The following is a 9,203-nucleotide window of genomic DNA, read 5'->3' on the forward strand; positions in this document are numbered from 1 at the left end:
AAATCTGCTTTGAGTCATTAAATTTATTTGAACTGGTGTGTCACATTAAACTCTTTAAATGGTATAAGAATTTAAATCACTCTGAGAATTTACTATGTAGTTGGTAGAAGAAAAAAAGTCCTATCTTTGGGCTTTGAAGGGGAAGAAGTGGGTACAGTGCAAAGCCATTCATGAGACTGTGACAGCATGGACATCTGAGCTAGTGTCAGAATTTGGGGTGACTGTTTTGGCCTGGCTTCATGTAAAGGTGGTGTCACTGAGATCAGCTGATCTTTATGGAGGTGATCTCACAACACCCCTTTATTGCCATTTAAATTGTTGGATCTCTGTGCCGCATCTGATGTGACTGGTTACAGAAACACACACATCACGTTGCTGAAGGAAGTGCCTGGGCATTGCTTTAGTTATTTCTATGAAACTGAATACAGAATTATTACTTACTTCTTCCATCCCCAAGGAAAAATATACTTCCAAGCACTAAGTGCTCTCCTTTTCTCTTGGAGATTTGGTAACTGGAAGAAAATTATATGTTTTTATCTGAATCTGATAAGTATGAAGAGTATGTGGAATGGAGGAAGGAATTGCTTTGAGGAATTCGGTTTGACAACCAACACCAGGGGGCTTCTTGCTGGAAAATGGGGAATAATTCACTGATATCAAAGCAGTTTATTGCAGCAAGAATTCAAACCCAGAATCTTGCACTTTTTTGGTGAATATGCAGATCTAATCTGTACCAGATATTCTCTCTGACCTGTATTTGCAGCATGAACAGTACAGACCATCTTCTAAACATTCCTGCCTAAGCTGGGCTCCATGGGCAGCATCCTAATTCAAAGGCAGCCCTCATACAGGTGTGGATGCATTTTGCCTAAGGAAGAATGAAGCTATTCATGTACTTTACAAAGTCCAATAGTTTCTTCTCCTAAGCAACAGGACTCACAGGGCAAAATGCCAGACACAGGTGACCTGCTGAACACAAGTTAACAAGATCTTGAACAATTTTCTGCAGAGGAGTGTGATGAACCCATTATAAGGAATGATGTGGGCCCTTTGTGGGCTCACAGTGTTTCAACTGTATCATTATTTGTCATATTTACAGTATATGACAAATGAGCTAAGGGGAGAAAAACCTGGACTGGAAAGATATTAGATCATCTGGGATGAAAAACTGCCAACACTGAGGCTTTACACCAAAAGAAAAGCAATAATCATGCGATACATAAAGCATATGTAATCTCTGCAGCTACCTTGAAAAAATGTCCCCCTTCAGGATATTTCTTACCCTTTCTTCTACACACAGTTCTCCCATCTCATTCATCTTTGAGGAAAAGATGCTTTTTCCATCTTCTTTGTCCTCTCCTGCAGAAACATGAGCAAACTCTGGTTTGAATCCCTTCCACCCTTTCAGAAATTATTAAGCATTCAGCCTATGAGAAGTCACGTCTCTAACCACTTTTATGTTCCATTGACCAATTTTTTTTCCCCATAGCACTGTCATTTAATACTGAATACTAATGAAACCTGACTTTGTTTCTTCTTCCCCTTGATTTTTTTTCACTCTTGAGATGCATTTCAGCTTCACCTTTGACATCTGTGTTTGCAACCCCATACCAGTGCAACCCACTTTACAAAAATTTGTCCTTTCATGGCTCTGCTCAGATTTCCAGATGTTGTTTTGCAGATACTCTGAATGCATACAGAGGGTATATGGCCCTTTAAAATGTGACCTGAACAAAACACATGTATGAGAACTCTATGTCAGAGTGTAATGTACAATATGTAAGTATTTAAAGTGTATACTACAGAATGAGACACTTTACAGGCTGAAATCACATCATTTAACTTGTGGCAATGGCCTCCTGCCGTGCAACATATTTTTTTCTGTGCACATGGACATTATATGGAAGAAAAAACATACTATAGGCAGCTCTAACAAGACCCAGGTATTCAATGAAATTCAATTCCTGTTTTACTCATTTTACTCATTTTACCACTGAATAGCTTCTTTTTTTTTTTCTTTATTTTTCCCTCCTCTGTCCCAAGCTCTCTTTCTTGCAGAGGTCAGGACCATGATGCTGATTCCTCTCCTGACATATCCATCCTACACTGATCATAAGGAGCAAGAGGCTGACAGATAATGTTGAACAGCTTTCCATGGGAACTCGGATTATGCAAGTACAGTTTGATCCCTGCAAAGGTTCAGAACAACTCGGATATACATTGTGCACTGCTGCCAAAAGTTTGTCTCCAGGCTACTAGGAGAGATATTTAAGGCACTGTGATGTTTAAACAGAAAAAATATGTCTTTTGTTAATCATATTTGCACAACTGATCAGGAAAATTCATTTCTTATGTTTTCAGAACTAATTTTGTGGAGCAAAGTGAAGTAAGATTAACCTATAGACCTAAGCAAAACTATGGCTTCTTTGTTTCAGGCTGGAGAAAGGCCAAATCACATTATAGCATACTTTACTGGTAAGGTTATATATTAGGAAAGTCCCAAAAGGGTTTGAGAAGGAACCAGTACGTAACAGAGTTAGTGACTGGCTATACAGCTCTATCTTGTACTATTTCCAGATTCTTACATTATAAACCACACAGTTATCAGTTTTATTGTCGCTGTGATTCCAGACAGGCACATATATCCCACAGGCACTATGGTAATACTTTGACGAATGAAAGGGTCACTTTTTGCCCTGACAGTCCATGTGTAGAGGTGGGAGAAAATCTAGGTAAGACTCTTGGAACACATCAGCTTATATTTTTCCATTGTGCAACACTTGCTTTTCTTTTTTTTTTTTTCTTTTTTTTTCTGTTCTCTAGGATTTTTTTCCTCTATTCCACTGTCTTTCAGTGTGATTAATCTAAATTTATTGAATACAAATTTTCTCCAGACATATGTTTTCTGGCTAACAGTCCATTGTCTATTATATGCAAAGAATTGTGGTAAAATTTTAAAATATGTTCACGTATTTAGCTGGGATATTTTAGTTACTTAACCAATCTTTTCTGTGTTTACAGAGGTGTTGAGAACTGCAGTGCCTACTGAAGCTAGTGGGAACTTTGTCTGCTCAGCATGTCTAGAAACTGGACTTTAATTAACATTTTATTGATTATTAAATTTTCTACATGTTCAGACAGCAGCATAGAATTCTAGTGCCTTCAGTTTTCTGGCCATTTTCAATTGGTGTAGAAAATAACCATAAGAAGATGGTGTGATAAGGAAGTTGTTGCTTTTATTGCAAATCCATACTCTACATCTCTTTTAACCCTAATTATGTTCTATTGCTTAAACAAAGTTTATTTTACATAGGGTATACAAACAAGATAACATGTAAGAATTTCAAAAATAACTTTTTAACTACACTTTCCAGTCAGAATGGCTAACTAAACCTATGTCTTCATTGTCAATTACAACAGCTCTCCCTTGTAGCTGTCAGCTGCCCCCTTTCAGGAAAAGGTATAGGAAATAGATGTTTCCTGCATACCCTGCCAGTCACAGTGATATGAAAGGCATTGATTTTATACCCAGTGAGGTCTATGTGAAACCAGTGGAGACAATTTCCTTAATAATTAGAAATCTATGTAATTTTATATTTGTTTAGAGAGTAGAAGAGAAACTTCAAGGTCTTTTTTTCATGTCATCATTACACAGTAATAAACTTTCTATATATTTACACAACATAGCCCCTCGATTATTTTAATTTTAAGGGACTAAGACAAAACATTTTGGACCAGTGACCTCCATATATTTTGTTTATATTTTATTTAGAATTGCCTTCTTCCTCTACATATCAGTACAATTCTACCTTAGCCCCACTGTGCCTAGCCTCATTCAAAATAATGTGGAAACACAAGCAGTGTTTGGATGTAGAAGGCATGTGTATACCTTACTATTGAGTTTTCTAATTATTGCAAGATTCCCTGTTCATCAGAAATGGGTGGAACTACTGCAATTCAATTCTGATTGTTATTTTGAGCATATGGAAGTCTGAATATATTTGCTTTTGATTATTCTATACCTAATTTCAGGAAGGTTGAGTCCCACAAAGCATCGAATCCCTTTCCCTTGCAATGAAATTGGGAACTAGCAGTTGGTTGGGATCCCTCATTTTTACCTTGTCATTGAGAATCAGCCAAATGGCTTGCAGTGGAAGTTTCTTTCCAGAATTAAAAACCAAACCAAACCACGATAAAAACAACAACAAAACCCACAAAAAACCCCAGGCCTGCAGCCATCCATCTCAATGGATATTTTTCATATCCACACAATAAAAGCATCCGGCTTAAGTATCAGACTTAAAGCTGTCAAGTTACTGGCCAAAAGAGATGTTAGTGTTTCACATAATCTAATGTACACACTTAGACAGTTTCACAGTTCCCCCATGTTTCTTTTTCCTTTGGGATCCATTCCAGTCCCTGTCACAGAGACCCAGACTCTTTCTTTGGCTGTGAAGGCTCCACAGCAGCATAGCCTGGATTGTGTTGAACCTCAGGATACTCATGCAAGTCTGGGTGATCAAGGAATGAAAATCTCTGAAGCTCTAAAGGTACAGTGTACTTTTTAGGCCAATAAATTGGCTGTAGGAAAGACCTCAAGAAGGTTTTATTAATGACAAATTTAAAAGCCTCCCTTCTCAGCATGTTCAAACCAACATAAACATGAATTCTGCTTTATTTCTCAGTATTACAAAACTTTAACAGCACTGAACTGTAAAAATAACTAAATCTATCTCCTTCTTTCCTCTCCAGAGTACTTCCAAATCCTTCTGTTAAATTTCTACACTCTGTCACAGACATATTTTTATATTTCTCTGTAATTTCTTTGTCTCAGCTCTGTGGAAAAGAGAAATGATCCAATTACCTTGAGGAGAGGATTTCTAATAAAAATTTATAAAGAAATGGTAAGTGCTGTCACCTTCACTCTCTCTTTTTCCTTTTTTTTCCCTTCTCTGTTGTTGGTCAGGAAAGAACTGCTTACATTGACATGAACATTTTTGTATGTAAATATAGGCAAAGCAAGGCAAAGGAAGATTTTATACTGTTTCCTGTAAAATCCCTTACTGGATCAGATGTGATAGTAGTTGTATCTGGGCAGATTTTTCCTCAGATTGTTCTCTTGGAGCAGACCCTGGATTCATCCAAAAGGGGATTCTAAAGAATTTGGTCCCAGAACTCCCAGGGGAGCAAAGGCACTGATGGGAAATACTGCTCTGGGGGCTGCCAGCTCCTCCACCCCCAGGCAGCTGAGCTCCTTTTCCCCTGGCCATTCCTGTGCTTGAGAAGGTTTTGGAAAAGAGAACAGTCAATGCAAAAATAAATGCAGTCTTTAGTTTCAAACTACATTAACATCTGGATACATCTGAATATAATTACTGGATGGGATATTGCATGTTTCTTGGCACTATGTTTTCCTTGCCCTCAGTGTTTCTCCGCTCCTCATCACTCACTGAGTGATCCCTCGATGCACAGGTAAATGCAATCACAGTTTCATATTTGACTTTTCTGCCAGTATTAGAAATCAGGAATAATCATTCTTATTTTCACATTTGAGTCAAAGGGTTTGAACTTTTTGCAGTGTTATTCTGGTGTCTGGTCTCTTTCCATGGAGCTCTTCTGTCCTGGTGCCTGTCCATCAGAATGTCTTCCTGACCTATTTTCTTCTTCAAAATTCTGTTCTTCTGTGAAGCTTGCATAATCCTCAGAAAGGACTTTATAGTGAATTTGCTACATGTCTAAGTTTATTCATTCCTTTCTGATGATTACCAGAATTACCAGAATGAATTTTTATATACATCTGATGAATGCAACTTTGCATTGATTTAATTTATGAATTAAAAAGCCATTGCTGTTTTTAAAAGTACATTAAATAAATTCATTAAATTATTAATATTTTTGTCATTCACTTTACACATTGACTAAAACAGTTTCAGACTCTTGGATAATTTTGAACGGGTTTTTTCGGCACCTTGACAGTTTCACTTGGTCATTTCAAGAGAAGCCTCAAAGTCTTACTGTTAAACCTAACTTTTTGAAATTATATTGCAATGAAAAAGTGATAACAAATGGAAATATTCTAGAAATCAGTCTAAAAGCAACTTGCTGTTTAAATAAAAATATATGTTCTACCAAGAGCTGGGTCATACTTAGTCTCCTCTTGAGAGGAGAAGCTGTAATTCCTGTTTCAATCCCAAATTTCATAATTTCAAAACTTTTCAAAAATTTTAGAAACTTGGTAAGAAATTTAGCTCAGTTATTCCCTAATTTTAATAATAAGTACGTTTATACACAGAAAAATTCTTGACTTTATTTTAATTCAATATTGCCAACTTTGAGAACTGATGCCACTCTGCCACTCTGTAGTTTAACAAAAAAAAATAGGTGGTAATTCAGGACTGCATTTCTTACTTTTATGTAATAGACAATGTTTAAATCCATGCTAAGTTTCTACCTCTTTGTTTGGGGCACGTTTATTCTGTACAATAAGTGCATATTGAAGGCAGAGGAAAATTAATTGATTCTAAGATAAAATAGACAAACCCAGCAGCCATTCAGACACAGCAGCCAAGAGTGAATCATAACAGGCAGAAGGAGGTTAATGCACAGAATGTAATGAATTCTCTTATAGGCAGTTTTAAGTAGGCTACACTGAGGGGTTGTATACTCTAGTTGTAAATACTAGGTTGGGTGATTGAAATTCCTGCTGTAAGTTCTTATATAAAAATGTTAGTTACTTATCAGCAGAATGGAAAAGGTCTGGGTTTTGGTGACATCTGAAATAAAAAGCAACTGCCTGGTGTTTTGGGATCTGCCTTTCACCAGCCAGTTTATAACCACTGCTTCACTTTTTGCAAGGTTCAGAACTTTTTGTAGCCCCAAGGACATCCAGAAAGTAATTTTTCCAGTTAAAAACATTGTGCACTTGACAAGTAGGTACATAAAATGCTTTCTATTTTTTCCTTACCTGCTTACTTTTCTGTTTTTCATTCAAGATCTCATAAAACCATGGTAGAACAAGTGTTTTAGTTAGTGTAATTTGCATTTGCACCTCCTTGAAAGAGAAGTGTACTCCCAAACTGCTTTGGGTGCTCATCTGATTTGTAGGTTCATAAATTAAATACGGTAAATTAAGCACTTTTTTGAAATTTATTTTTTATATTTTAGTGGTTGCTCTACAGTCAGCACTCTGCACAGATATCCTCTGCTATGAGACTGCTCCTCATGACATTGGAACAAGGGAATGTTTGGCTGTGTGTGCATTACACACAGCAAATAGCACCCTCATGTCTTTGGTGAACTCAGAGGAGGAATAGTTTCGCAGGTATTTCCACTGGACCTGAAAATGTCATATATGTCTTGCATAGGTCTAATGCCACATTTGCGTTCATGAATCAGCTGCAAAAATTTAGGACTTCAGTTGTTGGTTGAGGGAGACCATCCTTGATCAAAAAAGTAGGTGCTAAATTAGCAAAACAAACTTTCAGCTCTCTATGCTCTTTTCAGCTTACTAATTTCTTGTTCCCTCTGCTTTTTCTAAATTCCAGCCCTCACTTTCTACAAAGTAATGACTTTAGTTTGCTTCATATTTTAAAGGGAGGAATGAGATACTGTAATGCCATGAAAAGTGAACCCAAAAAATACACCCAAACCCAGTTTATGTGGGTTTTATACATCTTTTTGCTGAGGAAAAAAGAAAAATAGACCACTTTTTTTGTTGTTTTTTAAAGGTATTCATTAAGCACAAAGTAAATACAAAAAAATCGAATAAACCTACTGGAACTGGTAAACTTGAAACTCTCTGCTAGAACAGAGTTCTAGTAAAAGAGGTTTCCTTGAAGAGACTTCCTTAGTTCTTAATGTGACCATTGCCAACACTATAATCTCTTTCAGTGCCTTCCACTCTGATACTTGTGTGTGTCCTAGTATGTAACGGGATACAGCAATGTAATTAGAACACCTTCCTTTTCTCTTGCTCCTACAGGTACTGTGAAAGGAGGGAGTGATCTGGGAAGTTGGTTGCTGCACTTAGTCAGTAGCAGCTCTTCAAGCAGCCTAGTCCTTGGGCCTTGAAGGATTTTTACCTGCACAGCTTGTGACACAAGACTCATCATTTTCCATGGTCTTTTCTTTAACAGCTTAGCTGGAAACTTGATCCTTGGGAATATCTTGCCAAGATTGATTTACCTCGAGTCAATTATTTTGAAGCAAGGAGACAATGTGAATGAAGGGATAAAAACTCATGCTGTTGCCAAAAGAAAGACTGAAGTAATCTTCAAATTATACAACTGTGTCTAGTGATGACACTAATGAGCTCCTTAAAAATGCAGATAGCAGCTCATGCAATGATTAGCTTGTTTTATTGGTGGACTAATATTGAGTTCAAAAATATAATACTCTGAGTCTTTCACATCATTTCATGATGCATAATTCCAAGTTTCAAGGTAATTATAAGTAAAGATGAGTTTGTTTAAAATAGAATTTCTCTGATTGGAAACAGAGACAGCCTTCCATGTTTCCACAATGGAACTGTGATTATGGACATAACATAGGAAAGGTTTTGAAACGAATAAGTTTCTAGGCAGTGTTATAGCTTCCTTGTTTATCGGATATTGCCTGTGTAAGAATGACAATGAAAAGTGAAGTCTGCTATTATTTGTCATGCCTACAACAGCTACTCTATTTGCTGTCAGATTGCATTGTATGCATTGTACATCTTTTAACAGCACTTAGACGTGCTGACATAAAATACAAAGATGATCCAATTACATTTTCTGCAACTGCATCTCATTTTGCTAATGCTTACAAATGAAGGGTGTCTATCACCCTGTACATGAGACAGAACACAGATAGCATTTTAAATCCCTTGAATTTCATAGTGTACACCACTTAAATACAGAAGCAGTCCTACTTGTAAACAGTTGACATGCAGCTCATAAACTAGTCTAGTCGATATGAAAATGCAACCATGTAGTGCATACAGAAATGTTTCCTCCTTACTGTTATTTACCAGAGACAGTTTAAGTGTACAGCATTAGTGCTTATGTGCTTCCAGAATTCTCAGTGTGTATTATCTTTCTTTTTTTTTCCCTCCAAACTGTCTTTCCATGGGCAACAAACCATGGAAAATCCAATGAACCTTTACAGAAGTCAGGATACTAGAGGACAGTCTTTCAGAAGGATGGTATTTATTCATATGCCACAGA

At 36.8% G+C, this 9,203-nt stretch overlaps 1 long non-coding RNA gene across 1 annotated transcript; it reads left to right on the forward strand.

Moving 5' to 3' along the window:
* The first annotated feature begins 3,825 nt into the window (after window positions 1-3,825).
* LOC116442101 lies at window positions 3,826-8,767 on the forward strand. Its single transcript, XR_004239395.1, has 3 exons — window positions 3,826-4,904; window positions 7,165-7,321; window positions 8,136-8,767. It is a non-coding gene; the product is annotated as an uncharacterized LOC116442101 (long non-coding RNA).
* Window positions 8,768-9,203: the final 436 nt, after the last annotated feature.

This window comes from Corvus moneduloides, chromosome 3 (genome assembly GCF_009650955.1).
Source record: "Corvus moneduloides isolate bCorMon1 chromosome 3, bCorMon1.pri, whole genome shotgun sequence".
Taxonomy (NCBI): Eukaryota; Metazoa; Chordata; class Aves; order Passeriformes; family Corvidae; genus Corvus; species Corvus moneduloides.